Source organism: Dermochelys coriacea, chromosome 2 (assembly GCF_009764565.3).
Source record: "Dermochelys coriacea isolate rDerCor1 chromosome 2, rDerCor1.pri.v4, whole genome shotgun sequence".
NCBI classification, from domain to species: Eukaryota; Metazoa; Chordata; order Testudines; family Dermochelyidae; genus Dermochelys; species Dermochelys coriacea.
The window spans coordinates 110786665-110809205 of NC_050069.1; the positions used below are offsets into that span (position 1 = coordinate 110786665).

Consider the following 22541-nt stretch of genomic DNA (forward strand, 5'->3'; position numbering starts at 1 on the left):
TAGGTGTCAAAGGGTAACTGGTACAGATAGCAGAAAGCTAACACTAACTTCACTTCATTATTTTTTCTTGGAAACTTAAAAATTCCAATCTCATTACATTAAGCTAAGTCATGCAGAAATGCACCAGCTGTTCTTTGGATAGTGGAAGCCAAATTCAGCATTACATTCTTTTTTCTTCAGAGGCCCATTCTAAAACTACTTGACACAATAAAGTAAAGGAATCTTATCTGTGCTCTCCTTCCATTTATTTGCTTTTCCTAACTTATTTCTTTAAGGTGGACTGTTTCCAGCACATAGCAAGAAAATAAAATAAAAAAGGTCAATGAATTCGTTTACAGATTGGTTATTCAGTCTCCCGCTGAAGTGGAGAGGCTCAATGGTGTTGAGGGAATAATTATAGCTTCATACCCCCATTCTCCTGTGATGGATATGCTGCTCTGGACAGTCATAACCCAAGGATCTTTCTGACCAGGTGAATGAAATCAAATTACTGGACTTTTCTTTTTAATGACAGTTCTCTCTGCTGGCATGTTTGCTGAAGCTCCCTGGTCTCTTTGCCTCCATGGAGGAGATTAGTGCTGTCTTCTTCTGCTCCCTATATGAGAGCCTTTTGCAACTTATCCTTCCCCTTTGGAAAATAAAATTCCCATTATATTTTCCCCTGTTAACTTTATCCCACCACGTGGCTTCCATTTGGAAGGGAGAGGAGCTTCACTGAAGCACGCTGGAGCGGGCTGGGAGACTCCCATTACTTAGCAATAGCTGCTGCTGACGTTGGGCAGCCAAAGTAGCCATGTCAAAGGGCTCCTGCCCCCCACTCTCACACTCGGAAGAGGAAATTTGCATTTGGAGTGGCGGGTACCACTTGAAGGACATTCCTCTAGCAGACAAGGTTTCCCCCGGCACTGAACAATGGAGATCTGCTTCTGCACCCAGCAGCTCAGCTGTCGCCTGTTTCCCTGCACAACATGTTGGGGACACAGCAGAGAGTTCAGCAAGGCAGTTTAAACAGCTGACGTTGGCCAGCCTCCCGTTGGATCACCATCACACCCCCATTACAGGGCTCCCTGGTGCTGACGTACAGTTTTGGATGGCCTTGGGCACAGTAGCAGAACAATTTGTGAACCAACACTGCCAGTTGGTTCCCCCATCAGCACCTGCTTGAAGGGATCACCTCTGTGTCAGCAGCAGGTAGCTCTTGAACTGGTTTGTTCAGGACAGTAATCACTTTTTGTGTATGTGCAGTGCCCAGGACAATGGGGCCTGATCTGGGTGCTAATGTAATGCTGCTGATCATTTCAGAACTCCGGAGGAAAGGGCTGTATTGAACCTCTTCTGTTTGCTATTTCTAATTTCTGTAACAGGATTTCCCAGAGCCAACATTCAGTCCAACTACTGCTATTTAAACACTAGGTATAAAGGCTTGACTGATGTCACTTTAATAGGAAAAGGAACTGAATGTTAAAATCAGGGGCTTCCTTGAGGGGTCAGAATGGCAGTTGTAGATTGCATATGTGGCAAACATGAAGTCAGGTTGTGTCCTTGCATCTGCCTAGAAGCAGCATGCTGTAGACAGCGTATACCAGGGGTTGGCAACCTTTGGCACCCAGTCCATCAGGGTAAAGCCGTTGGCAGGCCGGGGTGCTTTGTTTATCTGGAGCGTCTGCAGGCACAAAGCCCCACAGCTCCCACTGGCCATGGTTTGCCATTCCTGGCCAATGGGAGCTGCAGGAAGCGGCACGGGCAGAGGGACATGCTAGTCACTGCTTCCCGCAGCTCCCATTGGCCAGGAACGGTGAACCGCGGCCAGTGGGAGCTGTGGGACTCCGTGCCTGCAGACGCTCCAGATAAACAAAGCACAAAGGCTTCACCCTGATGGGCAGGGTGCCAAAGGTTGCAGACCCTGGCGTATACAGTTCTGCTGTGTTGCCTGCATTTGCACCTTGAATCTGCAATATTTCAGTGATGATTGAGGCAGTTTTGGACAACTTATTTATCTGACTAACAAGAAATACAATAAACCCAGCTGTATTTAGTCTTTGCAATGGGATCCCGTCTCTGAGTATCCGAGTATTAAGTGGGTCATAAGGAAATGTGGCACTGCGTAGTGCCCTTCCTGCTGAAGTTAACCCTTTATAGCACAGAAATTATGCTTGGCAAAGCCATAGTGCATATATACATGCATTCAAATTATGCTGAAAACTTTTCATAAGACTGTGTAATGTATGAGCTGATATTTTTTCTTATTCATCCACATTTCATTAGAGGGATTTGTCACTGTTTTTAGTGTTTTAAATCAAAGTGTTTTTAACGTAAAAGACAAAGCTATAAAAAAAGTCAAAATCAGATGGTTAGTGTAGCTCACTGGAAGGTTACAGCTGAAGTCTAAAGTGAACACATTATCAATGATTGCACTAGGTATACGTCTGTAAATTACTGTATCGCGGCATGGTGGACTATTTTGATCTTCATATGCTAATTGTAATTGGCTAGCCATTCCATCTCTCCCTGCACACAGTCTTGTTAACTCATGGGAAAGGAGTGGACAGGCTAGCAAATCAAAATACTAGGTACTTACTATAAAATGCTGTTTGCTCTAACTTAAAGAATATGAAAACATTGACACTTCTAATGCTGTCTCTTCTGTGTGCCAAAGACTGTGTTGGGAACAAAAAATTACAGAGTTTGGAAAGCCTTTTATCTAACAAAAATTGTAAAGAAAATGGAAACGGGCACAAGTGTAATACAATTACTGCATGTTTAGAAGGATGTCATTTAGGCCCTGATCCAGCAAGATACTTAAGCACATGTCTGATTTTAAGCATGCAAGTAATCCTATTGAAATCACAGGGACTATTTATGTGTTTAAAGTTAACCATATGGTTAAATACTTTCCTAGATTCAGGTTGTGATAAATGAAGGGAGGGTAGCTCCCTTTTATGGACACCCAGCCAGCCAGTTAGCTATAAAATCCCTGTTAGTAGCTGTTCTCCACTTGCTTTACCTGTAAAGGGTTAAAAAGTCCATAGGGAAGGAGTGGGCACTTGACCAAAACAGCCAATGGGAAGGCTAGAACTTTTTAAAATTGGAAAAATCTTCCCCTTTGTCTCTCTCTGTTTTTCTCCTGGAGAGCAGAGAAAGGGCTGGAACTATGCGGTAAAAAACCTTGGGCCAGGTATGAAAATCATCAGATCATACCTAGAAAAACTACTCATTTGAAACCCCAGATATGTAAGTAGATCAGGAAATGTCTAGGAAGACGTAATTAGGTGTATTTCTTTTATTTCTTTATGGCTTGTGAATTCTTCTGTGCTAACCCCAGGTACTTTTTTTTGCTTGTAACCTTTAAACTGGATCTCAAGAGAGCTATTCTTGATTCTTAATTTTTGTATTTGCTCTTTTGAAAAAGCCCAAGTTCCAGATGTATTTTCTTTCTTTTTGTTTTTAATAAAATTTACCTTTTTTAAGAACAGGATTGGATTTTTGGTGTCCTAAGAGGTATGTGCTCATGTTGTTTAATTAGTTGGTGGCAACAGCTGATTTCCTTTGTTTTCTTTCTCAGTTCTTCCCTGGACTGGGGGTGAAAGGGCTTGAGGGTACCCCACAGGAAGGAATTCCCAAGTGCGCCTTCCTGGGTTCTCAAAGGGATTTTTGCACTTGGGTGGTGGCATCATCTACGCATCCAAGGTCAGAGAAAAGCTGTAACCTTGATAGTTTAATACAAGCCTGGAGTGGCCAGTATTAAATTTTAGAATCCTTGCAGGCTCCCACCTTCTGCACTCAGAGTGCCAGAGTGGGGAATCAGCCTTGACACAGGTCTTACTGCCTTTGCAGTAGAAATGCAGAAAGATACATTTGTGCTTACTGCCTGACTACAATAATACTTACTTACCTAGAAGTTTACCTGGGATGAAAGTGAAGCAAAAGAATTTATCATGGATAAGGTGGGTCTAGCAGTTGTGTAACATGACAAGGAAAACAGAACCTTGTTTCGCAGATCCTTTGGTCTGAGGCACTTAACTTCAGTTGCACTACAGTAGTACAGCATTTTATAGGTGTAGGTAAATGCAGTGCTTAATATGTAATGAAAGAGATGCCGGTACTCAAGCAATTAGGTGCAAATTTTTTACTTTCATAACTGACATGGCAAGCCCAGAGGTGCTGGGGCTATGAACTGCCAAGCCTAGAGGTGCCGGGACTCTGCTCTGGCAAGCTCAGGCACAAATTAAGCCCTGGGTAAATGTCATTACAATGGCCACAGGTTCTTTCTGTAGTTTCCCCAGGAAGCTCAGATTTAAATCCATCATACACAATGATCTCCGTATACGTGCCAATAATATTCTTAATTGTTATTCAGTTTTTTCTTGAGCCGATTTGCTGCGTGAATATTGCTTGGCATGCCTACAAAACTCCAATTGTTTGTATATTTGGTTTGCTTCTGCCTAACTTTAAATAAATGTGTATGGGAGTGTGAAGAAGTGAGAAGCACAGTGGGGAAAGTAACTGAAATACTTCCCTGATAGACAGTATTTTCTAAATGGACAACCTATCCTAATTCTTAATTACTGAGGGACAATCTCCACTCATTGATATATTTTGCTTTCCACAACCAAATCTCCATACAACTTCTCATGAGTGATGTACCCGAATACTGGGATGCTAATATCTAAACTGTATCCTTAAATTTATTCACCTAAATTTGGGTTATTGCTGATTATGTACTCTATGTATCATGACTTTTAAAAACAAACTTTGTATTTGTGGATAATCTAAGCACTATACCCAGATGCACAGACACTCTTTTCTCAACCTCTGTATTATATAATTTTAACATTAGCTTTAATACAATTTTTACACCTTCACAGGACAGGCTGGAGCCTGGGGTGTAATCAAGGAGGCCTTGCCCTGCCCTAGGGCTGGGCTATATTAATAGGAAAAAGTACAGGAAGCTGAGGGGGAGAGAGAGGGGAGAAGAAAACCTGCAGGCTGCAGTGGCTGTTTTCTCTCAGGCTCTAGGCCTACACTGCAGACCTGCAGCGAGGCTGTGGCTGGCTTGGGCTGGAGCCTGGGTTCTGAGACCCCATTGGCAGGATGAGGGAGGGGGTCTCCAGCCCAAGTCGGAACATCTACTTTGCTATTTTTAGCCCCACAGCCTGAGCTTTGCGAACCTGGATCTGGTGCCTTGGGCTGAGACACGGTGCTGCAGGTTTTTGATTGCAGTGTAGACATACTGTAGGAGATCAGCCTAACCAGAGGCTTTGTTTGAACCATCGCCCACAGTACTGGAGTGCTAGAGGGTGCACAGGGACTGCCCACACCTTTACAGGGAATCGGCACTGCATGAAGAAAAGGAGTACTTGGGGAACCTTAGAGACTAACAAATTTATTTGAGCATAAGCTTTTGTGAGCTACAGCTCACTTCATTGCATGCATTCGGTGGAAAATACAGTGGGGAGATTTATATACACACACAGAGAACATGAAACAATGGGTTTTATCATACATACTGTAAGGCGAGTGATCACTTAAGATGAGCTATTACCAGCAGGAAGGGGGGGGGGAAGAAAACCTTTTGTGGTGATAATCAAGGTGGGCCATTTCCAGCAGTTGATAAGAACGTCTGAGGAACAGTGGGGGGGGGGGAGAAATAACATGGGGAAATAGTTTTACTTTGTGTAATGTCCCATCCACTCCCAGTCTCTATTCAAGCCTAAGTTAATTGTATCTAGTTTGCAAATTAATTCCAATTCAGCAGTCTCTCGTTGGAGTCTGTTTCTGAAGTTTTTTTGCTGAAGAATAGCCACTCTCAGGTCTGTAATCGAGTGACAAGAGAGATTGAAGTGTTCTCCGACTGGTTTTTGAATGTTATAATTCTTGACATCTGATTTGTGTCCATTTATTCTTTTACATAGAGACTGTCCAGTTTGATCAATGTACATGGCAGAGGGGCATTGCTGCCACATGATGGCATATATCACATTGGTAGATGTGCAGGTGAATGACCCTCTGACAGTGTGGCTGATGTGATTAGGTCCTATGATGGTGTCTCCTGAATAGATATGTGGACACAGTTGGCAATGGGCTTTGTTGCAAGGATAGGTTCCTGGGTTAGTGGTTCTGTTGTGTGGTGTATGGTTGCTGGTGAGTATTTGCTTCAGGTTGGGGGGTTGTCTGTAAGCAAGGACTGGCCTGTCTCCCAAGATCTGTGAGAGTGATGGGTCGTCCTTCAGGATAGGTTGTAGATCCTTGATGATGCGTTGGAGAGGTTTTAGTTGGGGGCTGAAGGTGATGGCTAGTGGCGTTCTGTTATTTTCTTTGTTGGGCCTGTCCTGTAGTAGGTGACTTCTGGGTACTCTTCTGGCTCTGTCAATCTGTTTCTTCACTTCAGCAGGTGGGTATTGTAGTTGTAAGAATGCATGATAGAGATCTTGTAGGTGTTTGTCTCTGTCTAAGGGGTTGGAGCAAATGCGGTTATATCGTAGAGCTTGGTTGTAGTCAATGGATCGTGTAGTGTGATCTGGATGAAAGCTAGAGGCATGTAGGTAGGAATAGCGGTCAGTAAGTTTCCGATATAGGGTGGTGTTTATGTGACCATTGCTTATTAGCACCGTAGTGTCCAGGAAGTGGATCTCTTGTGTGGACTGGTCCAGGCTGAGGTTGATGGTGGGATGGAAATTGTTGAAATCATGGTGGAATTCCTCAAGGGCTTCTTTTCTATGGGTCCAGATGATGAAGATGTCATCAATGTAGCACAAGTAGGGTAGGGGCATTAGGGGATGAGAGCTGAGGAAGCGTTATTCTAAGTCAGCCATAAAACTGTTGGCATACTGTGGGGCCATGCGGGTACCCAGCAGTGCCGCTGATTTGAAGGTATATATTGTCCCCAAACATGAAATAGTTATAGGTGAGGACAAAGTCACAAAGTTCAGCCACCAGGTTAGCTGTGACATTATCGGGGATACTGTTCCTGACGGCTTATACTCCATCTTTGTGTGGAATGTTGATGTAGAGGGCTTTTACATCCATAGTGACAGATTTCAGAGTAGCAGCCGTGTTAGTCTGTATTCGCAAAAAGAAAAGGAGTACTTGTGGCACCTTAGAGACTAACAAATTTATTAGAGCATAAGCTTTCGTGAGCTCACGAAAGCTTATGCTCTAATAAATTTGTTAGTCTCTAAGGTGCCACAAGTACTCCTTTTCTTTTTACATCCATAGTGGCCAGGATGGTGCATGAGCATTTAAACACTTGGCTGTGCAGATGTTGTGATGTTTATCACTCTTCATCCCTTTTAGAAAAGAAATCCTGATGACTCTCAGCTCTAAGTGACATGTCTGTAATTGATCAAATGCTTTCATATATGTTCATGGGTGTGAGACTGTCCTCATAGGTTTCAAAACCCTGTCAATAAGAAGAAACATTTTATCCCTTCTCAGAGTGTGGCTACCAGCACACACACTAAAATGTCACCAAAAATGCAGATTTAGGTTGATTTGGACAAATTGTTTTAGTTGTGGGGGAGGGGGGAAACCTGAAAAATTTCAAAAGTGTATATATTGGCATTTCCAAGATGAAACATTTGGACTTTTCATTTTGGAAAGATGTTTCATTTTGGCATTTTTTTCTCAATTATATTTTTAAAAAAAAATGTTTAAAAAAACCCTTCAAGATTGAAACAAAATATTTAGTTTTGAGTTGACTGAAATTTGTTAGGGGACACAAAACGAAACTTTTTTAAAACATTTTGTTTTGCCAGAAAATTCATAATATTTTCATTTCAGTTTGACCTTCAGTGATTCTTTTAATTTTATTTTTCAGTTCAGCCACCAAACCAAAATATGGTTATTCGCACAGCTCCAGCGGTGAGTCCCTCTATTTTCAGTGCACAGAAGTCTCTTTTTCATGCAGAGATGGCAGAAGGCGCAATAAAGATGCAGTAGAAATCAGAGAGGTTGAATAGGAGTTATTAGGGAGCCATTGGAGGGAATGGGAAGGTGAGAGTAGAAGTAGAGCAGGAAGCTGAAGCTATAAAATAATAAAACAAGTTATAATATATGGTCCTGTAATTCTGTCTTGTGGTCCTCAAACATCTGACAGGTTTCAGAGTATCCCTCTTGTGGTTTATGATAAACCCCTTGATAGAATTTTAGACCCTATTAATAACAGTTGCTTGTTATTTATTGTATATCGTAGCGTTGGAATCTGCTTTTCTAGGAAGACCTTTTCCTCTCTCTCTCTCTCTCCTCACTGGGTTTGTTTTGTTTTTCTACCAAATGTTACATACTGTAATTTAAAAAGAAAAGAAAAGGATGATAAAATGACTAAGTGTGTCTCTAGGGAGGATGTATTTGATTAATGTGCCTAAGGGCCAGATTTTCAAAGGACCTCTCTGATTTGTATGTATTCAAAAATGGCACTTATTGAAGTTGGGCACTTAAATGCATGCAAATACCTGTTAGCATGTGCATGCAAATGTGTGCGCACAAACTGGAAGCCTTTTGAAAATCAGATCCCAGGGTGATTTTAGCATGAGGTAAAGAGCCAAGTCATGATGACTGATATTCCATGCGAGTGTCAGCAGAATTCTAACAGAAACCAGGAGAAAGGCCTAAGTGCATTGCCTTTACTTGCCAGCATCACCTCTGAAATGTGTGTAGGATTAGCTTTTCTTACACAAGCCAACTTCCTGCAAGCTCATGATAGGCAGATTCATACACTCCGCAAACTCTTGCGAAGTGTGTGATTTCCACAAAAGTTTGATCTCCGTGAGGTTGGTGTAGTATGTTGATTAACATGTTATTTCTGAGAAGTGGTGTAGGAGGGGAGAGGTTATGAAAGAGTCTTCTTGATTTCATTACTTTCTTTCCCCCCTTATCCTGTGTGCCAAGAGCACTTAGGAGATTCATGGTCCTTGATTGGCATGCAAGTTTTAAAAGAGGGAGAGAGAGAGAAAATCAAGGGACTCCATTAGAAATTGCTTCTGCTAGCTCATTAATCTTTTACTGCAAATAATACATGCAAAACTTGAGTTAGCAAAGCTCCAAAGAATAACATTTTTGTGGGGTTGTAACAAATTAAAGAAATAAATTACCAGTAAGTCACCAGCCCAGCAGGGAAGTGCTTGAAACCTCCAGGCTTCATGTGCTTTACTATTCTAAAAATAAATAAAATAAATAAATAAATAAATAAATAAAATAAAAGACATTTCAGTTGAAAATTAATATTTATTTTAAATGGCCGTGTTGGGTTTTGCTGCAGCCCAGCTCCTCGCAACCTCCCACTTTCCCCTCCCCTGCAGCTGGAGTTTGGAAACTGAGTGAAGAAAATGAAGGCATGAAGACAGACGGATAAGCTAGCCCAGTGGGGGTCGGTGGATGCTCTTTACTAGCAAAGGACTGTAAAGAAAAATTCAAACTAGAATGCTTGGGAGCAGAACTGTGTACAGACCACCTGATCCAGCAGACTCCTTAAGCATGTATCCAATTTTCAGCATGCGAGTAATCTCATTGAAATCATGTTTGAAGTTAGCCAGGATGCTTAAGAACTTTGCTAGAATGAGGGACCTAGGGCCCAATCTGAATCCCATTCAATCAATGGACTCCTAGTGCCTTCAGTGGGCTTTGGTAGTGGTGGCCGGTGCCCAAAACAATAGGTAGGGCTGCAGGTGGGAAACTGGCTTGCGCGCACAGGGCTGTACTTTTACTGCAGCATGGTCATATTTTCAACGTGCAATACTGGGCCACAGGGAAGTAGAAGAAAAAGGGGTTCCCTCTTTCCTCTCCCCCTCTTTCAGAATTAAATATTAAGACACTTTACAGTCAAGGTCGGGGCGGGGGGGAACAATATTTATCCCTTTGTTCACTGTTCTCTCCTAAAACCAATTTCAACCCATCCAATCTAGCTGCTACCTATCTTCTCCCTCAGCATCCCTTCCCCAGTGCATGCCACCAATTCACCCAAATCCTCTGTCATCAATTGACTTCCTTTCCTCCCTGCATTCACACCCGGCAATCCAATCCAATCCTCACCTGGGAAAGGACTACTATATTCCATATCTTTTTCGCGTGTCTGCACTGGCGCACCTGTTATCTTTACCAGCCAATTGATCTGGGGGACAGTTATCCTTCAGTGATGAACAAAGATCTAGGGGAAGATTTTCAAAGCGCTTACATGCCTAATTCCCACTGAATTTCATTGAGAGTTTGGTGCTTAACTCTCACTTATGCCTTTGAAAATCTCCCTCCACTCCCACCAAGTGTCCATACTGAAACTGTATATATAATTTCATACAAAAAAACCCCTATGTTAAAAGGCCATTTATTGAAGTTACACAGTCAGGCACTCATAAGTTAGGAAATGCCAGAATTAAGGTTGCTTGTGCCCTCTTCATTTGGCTCCCTTGTGCATCTGCATTATGATAATCTTTAACTACGTGATCACATGCTATGTTTTCCACAGGACACCCACCACATTTGGTGCGAGGGATGGATGCTACTCACTTGGTAAATAGCTATTCAAGATTTTGTTTGGTCCTCATTGTTCAATGTGTGGCCCCAGGCCATATTTATTGCAAACAATGCTTTAACGACAGAAATATTAATTTCCTCATTGACTTTTCTATGTCTCTCATCATTGTAGTAGCAGAGTTCTTCACAAATATTAATTTATTTTCAAAGTATGGGCATAACCATGTATTTTTCACGAGCCTAATTCTCAGAAATGGCTGAACTATTTTGGCTAACATTTTCCAAAGTGTTCATCCTGAGGCAGACACCTGGCATGGAAAATTTTAGTCCAAATAGTTAGTTTGGTGAAGTTGAAAGCAACCGAAAAAGGGTCTTATAATGGGAAGTGTTGGGAAATCTTAATATTACTTCCTGGGTCTGATCTCAGACATTCAGCATCCCCTTCCACACGGTGCACTTCCCAAAGCAAGTCCACCCAGGCGGGGCTCCTGGGGAAGCCAGAGGGCTCTGCACCCCAACTCCGCAGTCAGACGTGACTCTCAGCCAGCTGGTAAAACAGAAGGTTTATTAGTCAACAGGAACATCTTGGGAGGATGGGAGCCCAGAGCCAAGGCTCTGGCCCTCCTCCTGTGCCCTAAGCCAGCTGAGACTGACTTGCTTCCAGCTGCCTGGCCCCTGCCCTGCCATTGCTCCTCCTCCAGCCTTTGTCTTGCTTCCCAGGCCAGAGTCACCTGATTGCATCCCTCTCCTAGGTCTCAGGTTATGAAGGGGTGGCCATAGCATCCGTACAGGCAGCTGGAGCAGCTTCCACAAAAGTCACACACAGCATCCATGCAAAACAGCAAGACACACACAACATAACAAGGGGAAATCCCCACTTTGTCACAGTGCCCTGCAAATTGGTCTTGAACATACCTCTATATAAATGAATGATATAAAAATATAAATTTACTCTAAAGAAATCCTTTTTTATTAGGCAGCTTTTCCAGTTCTGTGACCAACTTTTTCCTTTCCTTTAACCCAGGTCTGTATTTATTTTTTTTAAAAGTACAATAATTAAATTAAGAATCTGATCAGCACCTATTTGATGTTGAAATTATTTTAATATAACAGTATTGCTAAAGGAACTTAATATAATAAAGAAAGATCTTATTATCTGAAAACTTGCCACTAAAAGGATTTGGCATCTAAAAAGTGAGTTGCTGTAAACTCATAAAAACCACTTATACGGGGTCTGAAAGTTATTCCAAATGTGGCTGAGAAGATTTATCTGGGTATTAAAAATAGAACTGCTTGAAGTTCAAGAGTAAAATGTTCAGAGGCAACAAAGTCCCATTTTCAAAAGGAACTTAGGAATTCAGGAGGCTAAAGCCCCAATTTATAAAGGTATTTACCTGACAAAAAATGCAGATCAGTGCCTAAATTCTATTGAGTTCAAAATCTTTTGACTTTCAATGAGATTTAGGCTCCTAAATGAATTTTGAAAATAGGACTTAAGCTCCTAAATCAGTTAGGTATTTTTGAAATTTTTACCACTAGTCACAATAACTATTTCAGAGATTACCTCACCTCACTTCGCATTCATAGAGTTCCTGGGTCCAAACCTGCCCACCGCAACACAGGTGCAACTCTTCTGGAAGTCATTGGGAATTGCACTTGGGTAAACGAGGACAAAAAGTGGGTCCCTTGTGACACTGGTAAGTAGCCATGATGATGACTTATTAAATTATTGACCAAAGGGCCATAGATGTGCACACAGTACTACAGCTATAGGCAAAAAAATGTGAGCCCTGTCCCATGGATCTTAAAATATGTCACAATAAAGAACACAATAAAAAGGAAAATAGACAATGGTATGTTGCTTATCAATCAGCCTTCAGAAATCAGGTTGGTTAATGAACTCTTTGATTTATTCCAGGGCCATCCAGCTCCATCTGACTGTTAAAGCTTCTGGCCCAGATCCTCAAAAGTATTAAGGTGCCCAACTTCAATGGGGCATGCTTTGACCCCTAGCCTGGGAAGTAATGTAGTCACTCACATACTAACTTCACATCATCTCCTTTACTTAGTTATCTCAATGTCCATTGTGACATTCTATACCTTGGGGGAGCGTCCTGGAACCCCATATTCCTCATTTTTATATAATCATGATCTTGCATATGAAGCATGCCTTGTAAGGTGTCAAGGTTCCTTCCCCACTCTGAACTCTAAGGTACAGATGTGGGGACCTGCATGAAAACCTCCTAAGCTTACTTTTACCAGGTTAGGTTAAAACTTCCCCAAGGTACAAACTATTTTACCTTTTGCCCTTGGACTTTCGCAGCCATCACCAAATGTCTAACCAGTATTTTATTAGGAAAGAGCCCATTTGGAAACGTCTTTCCCTCCAAAATCCTCACCAAAACCTTGCACCCTCCTTGGTTTGGTAAAACTCCTCACCAATTTGCATAGGTGACCACAGACCCAAACCCTTAGATCTTAAGAACAATGAAAAAGCATTCAATTTCTTAAAAGAAGAATTTTAATAGAAGAAAAAGTAAAAAGAATCATCTCTGTAAAATCAGGATGTAAAATTACAGGGTAATTAGATTCAAAACATAGAAAATCCCTCTAGGCAAAACCTTAAGTTACAAAAAGACACAAAGACAGGAATATCCATTCCATTTAGCACAGCTTATTTTCTCAGCCATTTAAACAAACAGAATCTAATGCATATCTAGCTAGATTACTTACTAAGTTCTGAGACTCCATTCCTGTTCTGTCCCCAGCAAAAGCATCACACAGATAGGCCCAGACCCTTTCTCTCCCCCCCCCAGCTTTGAAAGTATCTTATCTCCTCATTGGTCATTGTGGTCAGGTGCCAGCGAGGTTATCCTAGCTTCTTAACCCTTTACAGGTGAAAGGGTTTTTCCTCCTGCCAGGAGGGATTTTAAAGGTGTTTACCCTTCCCTTAATATTTATGACTTAAGGTATCAGGGGAAAGGTTATGATCTGCTGAAAGTCATTTCTCTGTCTATAGATGTAGATCATTAATGCATATGAAGTTATGAGAATTGTGTTGTATGATGGTCACTAAAACATGCTGTAAGTTGGGGAATCAACCAGATATTATCTCCCCAGAGGCAACAGCAAGGAAAGTAGCCAAGGCCCAGCTGGGGTGTCAAACAACCCATCAACAGCCATTGTCCAGCAAGGGAGCTATAATGCAATGACTCACCTGCATGAGACCACACCTGGGGAATTGCTCAACCCTGCTTGGAGAGACTCAGCATTGCCCCAGACATGCCTGGATTTGTGTTTTCCAAGCACATGGACTGAGGGTATAAAACAGACAGAGTGGCCATATGCTTGGCCCACCTCCTGCCCCCATCAACTAAGACACTGAGAAGAAGACAAGACTCCAACAGAGCAGATTGGACAAACCTGTATATTAAGAACTGCAATATTCAGTGGGGTGAGAAAAAGTGCTTAATCTGGATGTTGCCTAGCCTAATAGGGTTGAGAATTTAGACTGCGTGCTTATATTTTATTTCTGTTGGTAACTAACTCTGACTTTTTGCCTATCACTTAAAATCTTTCATTTATAGTCAATACATTTGTTTAACTGTTTGTCTTTACCAGTGAGTTTGTATGAAGTGTGTGGCAAATCTGCTCAGGGTACAAAGGCTGGTGTATGTTCACTTTCCATTGATGAAGTGGGGAACCAATTAATAAATCTGCATTGCTCATCTTGAGCAGTGCAGGACAGTATATTGGTGAGGCACTGTACTGGGAGCTGGGGGGATTTGGCTCTGGTGCCTTTCTCTGGGTGATTCATGCGTCTCTGTGGGCATTCATGCAATCTAGCTGGGTGTGGGGCTCCACGTGCTGTGGTGCTGAGTGAGCACAGCACCTGGAGGGGTTTGCTGCTGGTCACTAGCAAGGCACTGTGCGAAAGAGCCCAGGCTGGAGAGAGTTCACGGGGCACAGCGGTCCCACAGTCCCAGGCTGCACCCCAGGAGGATCCTGTTACATCCATAACATGTTAAATAGGCTTACATATGTTGGGACAAGGCTAGCAAAATCAAGATGGTGGGAAAGGGAACTGGCATTTCTCCATTGATAGCAGATTGTGCGCGTTGTATGTTTCATGTGTGTCGTGTTGATTTAATTTGAATAGTAAATTTTTTTGTTTTTTAAGAAGTTTTTATTAAATTTGCTGTTTAAATAGATTTAATGAGCCAACACCTGCCTGTAGCTGAGCACCTGCTACTCTGACAGTAATGAGGATTGCAAGTGCTCAATGCCTCTCAGAATGTGGCCCATATTATTTAAATGTTAACTAACATGTGCTGCCACAGAGCTCACTTGTATTTACTTGAACTATATTCTGTTTGTTTGGAAGCTAAAAAGCAGACAAATATTTGTGAGAGATTTGATATTCATTGCAGAAATATTCACACTGAATGTCTGGCACAAATGATATTACATGTGAAGGGTTAGAAATCGTCCCTGTGCTGTATTGTATAGACATGAAAATGTCCAGAGCTCTTTTGGACTTAGGCAAAAAATGTACTTAAATTTTTATGAGCTTATCTAGGGTTTCAAGCAAAATTTTAACTTGGGCTCTCTTTATTTGTCTTCACTCTGAGCTATTTGTTAATATTAAGCGGCTGTAAGGAGAACAAACAGTACTTAGGTCTCAGAAGTAGTTACAGTTATAGAATAATTTATCTTTAAAAGGAACGGCATTTACTTATGTTCTCATCCCAAAGATATGCACGGGAGATGGTGCTAAGCCAAAAGAAAGTGATGGAACCCTGGTTATTTGAATAGCCACAGTGATAACAGAAGCAACTTAATTTTTCTTGGGCCTGAATTCTTTGTTTTACTGGTCAATATAGCAAAAATCTGTACTGTGTGTAATATCTTATAGTGTACAGCCAGCTTTCGATGTTAAACATTGCTTTCTAGTCTGCAAACTGCAGTAAAAGCTGGTTATAATACTTCCTGCACACCTAGTAGTAATGCTTTACAAAAAGAGTGCCATCTAAACTGAATCACAGATTTTCAGGCCTTATAGATGAAGACGACCTATTACATCATCTGCAGTAGGCCATCCCTCGCTAATGCAAGATTACTCCCTAGAGTATACTGAGTGCTTTGTATAGTATAGATGTAAATTACGCAGCAAAGAGGGGGAGGCTACCACTGCTTCCCATGTGGGGGTTATTCCAAAATCTAGCAGACATCATTGATAGAATAGATGGGAAAGATCCTATCTTAAATGTCCTTTCCCCCCATATCTGTTATATATGCTGTCTTGGACAATAGTTCCTCTCCTGCTTTGGGTTTTTAAAGACTTAAGTAATTGTAGCCAGTTACCAAATTCCCATCTATTGCCATCATTTAGTCAATTTCTCTGTATATTTAATATTTCTTCATTTGTCCTTCTAACTTTGTCATCAGTTCTTTCATTGTTACTCCTGGTGACCTCTTTCAAGCACTGGACAAGGCCAGAACTGAATGCAGTAAGCTCGGTGTGGTCCCATCAGAGCTGTTAAGAAGCACTATAAACTCCATGACTTGGTTCTGCATATGCAGCTCAAAATCACATCGGCTCTTCCTATGGTAATCTCACAACCAATTTGCTGCCCATTTTTATGACTAGGCCTTTTTCAGCATCACTAATTTCTAAACACAGGAAACCTCCCTGTGACCGTTAACTAAACATGAACTATCTGAAGGTTACTTATGTCACCCAGGATTATTGCATGCTGCAGAGGAGACAGGACACAGGGCAAAGACTGAGGTGTTGGGGCTGGCAAATGTGTGTAGTGCTCTGGAGCTTCCCAGGAGTGGAGTTTTGCTTCATGCTCAGAACCAGCGGCAGCTGATCGGAGCCGCTGCTGTTAATGGAGCAAGTACCTTCACCTACCTCATGATGGCACTGCACAATTCTGCCTCTCCCCAGCTAGTCTTCTATGTCCAGGACCTATCTTGGCCCCTTCTTGCCCTGTCGTCTTCTGGGCTCAGGAATTCCACTGTTGCAAAGCTTAGCCCTGCAGACTAATATCTTGCTTTAATAATACCTCACTCTTTTATAGCAGTTTCCATCTGTAGTTCTCCAAGTGCTTTACAAAGGAAGGTAAATCACATTATCTGCATTTTACAGATGAGGACACTGATGCACAGATGGTGAAGGAACTTGTTCCAGCTGATGCAGCAGGTCAGTGGATCTCTTACCTGTGGTGCTTCAAGATTTCACAGGACTGGAGCTCCCCATGATCTGAATATCTAGTAATCTGAAATCTTTGGCTGTACTCTAAGACATTCAGATACTCCACATTCCCTTGGATTTCCTTCCCACTGAACTTCTGCAGACTGTATTTTTCCTATGATGAATTAGCCAGCCTTTCCCTGTCTTTGATGTTGTATGTTAAAACTCATCATATGACATATCATTAAAAACAATTGGTATCTTAGCTGTCAACAGCATTGATGCCGAATGGAAATTGCCCTTTCAACCAATGATACATGTTGTTGTTGGACCCCAGTGAGCTGCACACAGGTAAACAATCTCCTCATAACTGAGCTCAAAAACTGCACATCTTTCCCCAGTTAGATGTGGGGAGCCAGCGAAGCCAGGTGGGGGTAGGGGTGGGAGAGGAGAGAGAGAGAAATAAAAATGAGCCCTGGGCAAAACTTCCCCATACATGGGCTTCAATTTAAATGTGTGTCTATGTTTAGAGTTTTCTCCATGGATGGTAATTTAGCAACCTCTAGGCTTGTGAGCCTGTGACATTTGAAAAACAAGAAAGTTTGCTCATCAAGTGGATCAAGCCCTATGTCCTATCTGTACACAAACACATATCCATATTTGCTTTCCTAGGACAAGTCAGTAAATTGGGATTAGAATTTCCAGATCAAAAAAGGCTGGCTGTTAAAAGTGGTCTGAATTCAGCCTTTAGGAGAGGCAGTGTGATCCAGTGAGTGGGGGTCATGGACTGGCAATCAGAATACCTTGGTTCTATTGCCAGTTCTGCCACTGACCTGATGTGTGTGACCTTGGGCAAGTCATGTCTCTGTGTCTCAGTTTCCCATCTATAAAATGGGAATAATGGTGGGGATTAGCTTCTTTTGTAAAAAGCTTTGAGATTTGGGGGCAAAAAGCACTATATACAAAGTAACTATTTTTATTTTTAAATTAACTCATCCATCAGTCAGATCTAAATACCCATTTACCAATATAGAAACTGCTACCTATCCAAATCAGACAGTGTGCAAAAATGAGAGTATTCCACAATGCTGCATAGTGTCAGGACAGCTATAGCAAATGAGTTGGCATTTGATTAAAACAAAAAAGCAACCAGATTCTAGCTGCACCTGGCTATAAGAAGTGGTATAATTTCATTGCACTAAACACTGCCCGTTCTCTTTTGACTCCTTTTTAGTATTTCGCGATCCCTTTTGTGTTGTCCTACCTGAGATTAGATAAAAAGTTATTTGGAGAAAGGACCACATCTTATTTGGCCTGTGAGGAGTATGGCACACTTCTGAGCACTGCTAAAATAAATAATTATCCTAGTAACACCCCAGACCGCTTGTGCAAAAACATGGACATGCAATTCTGAGAGCAAAAATGTAGAGACAGCATTGGAAATTTTATCCAAAAAGAAACATGTAAAGGGAAAGTGTGCATAGATAGATTTTTTTAAAAATCTCTCCTTCTGTAAATGCTGTGTACTAAATTTAGGTCCTGAGATACATGGGTGGTGGGTACAATAGGCTGGGGAAGGCTGTACCTCCCCAAGCAGCCCTGCCCACGCTCTGTCCCTCCTTCTTGTCCTTCCCCCTTGGCCCTAGCCCAGGCAGGCTGCTCCTTTTCCAGGGAGCCGGCTGGACCTGTGGCAGGTGGACTTGGGGTGGCTCATGGCTGGGGCTGCCCAGCGCTGGGAGAACTGGGGCTGTGCTGCTTGGTGCTCCAGGGTTGGGGGAAGGGCTTAATTTTAAGCAAGACTATAGTCCCATTGAGATCAGAGCTTAGCATCGTAAATGTTTTCTCCTTGTAAGCTTTTCTTCCTTTCCAATACTCATGATACTGAATTACTAGAACTTAATCAGAAGAAAAGGAAGCCAGAGCTTGCTCAGACACCAAGACCTCAGAAACCTGAATAGATTTTTCAGCTCCAGACCCCAGCAGCTTAGAATACAAACTGTAGCATTCTGCGATTTAAACCCGTATGTTCAGGAATTCTTTCTCCTGCAATCCCACAGGGACCCCAGAACTGAGAGCTTCACACTTTAGGTCTGAACTAACATGCCAAATCGCTAATGCAGGCCCGTAACTATTTTTAGATGCAAATAACATTTCTTTCTGTAGATTGAAGCACCCACTTCATTATAAATAAAATAATGATTTGGAACCTCCAAACCAACTTTCAAGGGATGGCTCTGCACAAACTCTGTGTATGGACAATGAAGGAACCAGCTTGTTTAACTTCAATAGACTGGTCCCTGCAGTAATTATTAATTATTGTTATTATTGGTGTTTGTATTACAATAGAGCTGTAATTATAGACCAGAAGCCCCTTGTGCTAGGTGCTTTACAAACACAGGACAGATGGCCCCTGCCCCAAAGAGCCTACAATCTAAAGTATTCTGTTGTACTCACCCAACATAACAATTAGCAATAGATGTTGACACCATTATTAGGCACACTACTTCATGTGATATGGACATATGCTAAATTAGATTCTTATAGGTGCTAGGGATGAAATCTCCCTGTTGAGGTCAATGGGCGTTTTGGGACCATGATATCATCCCAGGCCTACTATTAACTATTATGATACTATTTAATTATGGTCATAGTATTGTCCTTGGATCTTGCCATTTTATTACTATTCTAGGCATTTTTCACAACACTGTGACCAGTGTTTTTAAAACGGTTCTTGTATGTTGCTCTATAGCAAATGAATTAATCTTTATGAAATGGGGGGTAGGACTCAGTGGCCTAGTTACAATGGAAAGACTACCTTTCAAAATAATGGAAAAGCTAAAGACTTGCAATAGCATGTGGTCTAATTTCCAGAACCTATGTGAATGGACATGAATTATTATATACCTTACCGTCAACATACATTTGCTTCCTCTTCTTATATATGGGAGAAGAAGTGGGTGTGTGGGTGGGTGTGTATAATATAGGTAAATCAGGCTTGGTATATTTCTTTCTGCACATGAAAAGTTCAAAACCAATATAAACATTCTGAACAACAAAATGGTAGTAGTGACTACCAGATGAGCCACACCAACTCAGAAAAGTCTAGATATCAGGATGGGGCAATTAAAACAAGGCCAAAAAATATTTTTAGCACTATGTTTTTAAAAAAACTACAAACTTTTTTCATTGTTTTTACTTTTGTTTTAAAAAAATATTTTTCAAGGGCTTCTGGATTTATTTTTGACTGTGATACATGTCATTGGGGAATGTCGCAGTTCTGAATAAGATCTTGAGCTCACCAGAGCATTGAATGATTGAATGATCCAAACTGAAAACTCAAAGGGCTTTCAGCCCCCATTAAGAAGTATGGTTTCCAAGTTCATGTGGCGTCACTAGTACATCAGAAATGGCTCGGCCCAGTCAAGATCCAGAAAGCAAACCAAGCATAACCCCAGATGCATAATACCAACAATGCACGGTACAACTGAAATTTTATCTTTTCAGCTGATGATTTCAAAGTCCTTTCCATGTACATACTAATGAGTTTCACAATGCACCTGCAGGGTGGGTGTGGGTTATATTTGGATCACTCTCTCACATTTAAAATGCAGCCACCTTTTGGGGGGAACCACGGCAGCTGCATAACTGTTCAAATGCTTATATGAACCTTATCTAAAATTTCTGAACCTCTTCGACCTGCAAAACTGAGATGGAAATCAGGGTTTCTCCTGAATTTCTAGTGTTTCCTGAAATAGCCTTTCTCATGTATTTTTCAGCTATTGCTTTCAGTCTTGGTCAGAACCAGAAGGTATAAAGGCATGCCCCAAAGTAACAAAAGAGCTAATAAAGCAAGATGTTTGTTAGTTTTGAGCAAAGGTTTTAGCTGACTCCTACTCTAGCCAAAGAAGCTGGTCCATCCCCTGTACAACTTTTTAGCATTTTAGTAAAAATAACCAAAACTTAAATAAAGAATTAACTTAAAAATAAGTTTAAGTAACCACAGGGTCAGAAGACTTAGAATGATGGAACACTCTGCTCCTGTTATAGGGGAGAACGAGAAACAACAGTTCTGTCCAGCTTCATTTGCATGAATTATAATGTTGCTCTATCCATCATTCTACCTACTGAGTTTTGTTGCTTTGGTTGAAATTTTCCTGTTTAGCCTGTGTGAGTGATGATAGATTATTATTGTAATTGAAATCATAAAATGGCATGAAATTTTGCAGGATATGCCCGGGTGTGGGTGGGAAAGAGTGTGTCACTCTGAGATTACAGGGCGTGGATTTTAGTTTGATGATAAATTATGATCAGTAGAAAAGAAGAAAGAAAAGACTCTGTCCTGGAGGTCAGAAGAGTTATTCTAAGGAGCTGAGACTAAGGGTCCTATTTTGCTCTGGGTTCCACCACGTGGAGATGCTGTGGGAGTGAAGGCACTGCAGAGCTGACTGATGTGATGGTGATGGTGGCCGATGATGATAATGCAGAGCTGAATTTGCAGTGAGGCTGGCCTGGCCTAGTGAAAGTGTCAGTGAAGAGATGACTTTCTACCAAGGTCTGGTTGGATCAGCAGCAATACAGAGCTGATTGCACAGTGACCTGATAGGTGGCAGCAGTTCTAAGCTGACTTTACAGTGCTCTGGCCCAGTAGGCCAGGAAGAGACTAATCACAGAACTGGACCAGGTAGGTGCACAGTGAAGCTGTGCAGGTCATCTTCTCTGTAATGGAGCAAACCAGTGGAGGAGAGCCATTCATTGACTACCACTGGGTCTAATTGGATCTGTGAATGTGAGGTTTTAGGTGGGTGGGCTTTGTGGTGGGACTAAGAGTTCTGCACCTCCGTAAGTCAGACAGTTATTATTTGGAGCTGTGGGGTGGACCAAATTCCTGATTATTTTCTTATGTGTAAATGTATACAGTTGGTTTTAATATTTCATTTGATTGTTTTCCCTTTTCCCCAGAATTTTCATAGAATCATAGAAACATAGACTATAAGGTCAGAATGGACCATTATGATCGTCTAGTCTGTCCTCCTGCACAACGCAGGCCACAGAATCTTACCCACTCACTCCTGTAACAAACCTTTAACCTATGTCTGAGTACTGAAGTCCTCAAATCATGATTTAAAGACTTTGAGGTGCAGAGAATCCTCCAGCAAGTGATCCATGCCCAACGCTGCAGAAGAAGGTGAAAAACCCCCAGGGACGCTGCCAATTTGCCCTGTAGGAAAATTCCTTCCCAACCCCAAATATGGTGATCAGCTAAACCCTAAGCATGTGGGCAAGACTCATCAGCCAGATACCCAGGAAAGAATTCTCTGTAGTAACTCAGATCCCACCCCATCTAACATCCCATCACAGGCCATTGGGCATATCTACCACTAACAGTTGAAGATCAATTCATTGCCCAAATTTGGCATCATATCATTCCTTCCATAAACTTATCAAGCTTAGTCTTGAAGCCAGATATGTCTTTTGCCCCCACTGCTTCCATTGGAAGGCTGTTCCAGAACTTCGCTCCTCTGATGGTTAGAAACCTTTGTCTAATTTCAAGTCTAAGCTTCCTGATGGCCAGTTTATATCCATTTGTTTTTGTGTCCACATTGGTACTGCGCTTAAATAATTCTTCTCCCTCCATGGTATTTATCCCTCTGATATATTTATAGAGAGCAATCATATCTCCTCTCAGTCTTCTTTTGGTTAGGCTAAACAAGCCAAGCTAAATAAATAAGTGCTTGAGGTTCCATGTTCTCAAAGGACCTGGAGTGCTTGCAAGTGGGGAAGAACCATCTGCAAAGATGGCCAGGAAGGTTTTATTTTAATTTCTCAGAGTGAGAAATATGAGTACAGCTCTCAGTGGGGCCTCTAGCCATAATTCTGT

At 41.7% G+C, this 22541-nt stretch overlaps 2 long non-coding RNA genes across 2 annotated transcripts in view; both read left to right on the plus strand.

The window, feature by feature from the left end:
- LOC122458752 overlaps window positions 1-22541 on the plus strand; it is a 307345-nt gene that overhangs the window by 115438 nt on the left and 169366 nt on the right. The gene's annotated exons all lie outside the window — the stretch shown is intronic.
- Window positions 13858-16947, plus strand: LOC119851418. Its single transcript, XR_005291245.1, has 3 exons — window positions 13858-13918; window positions 15913-16074; window positions 16619-16947. It is a non-coding gene; the product is annotated as an uncharacterized LOC119851418 (long non-coding RNA).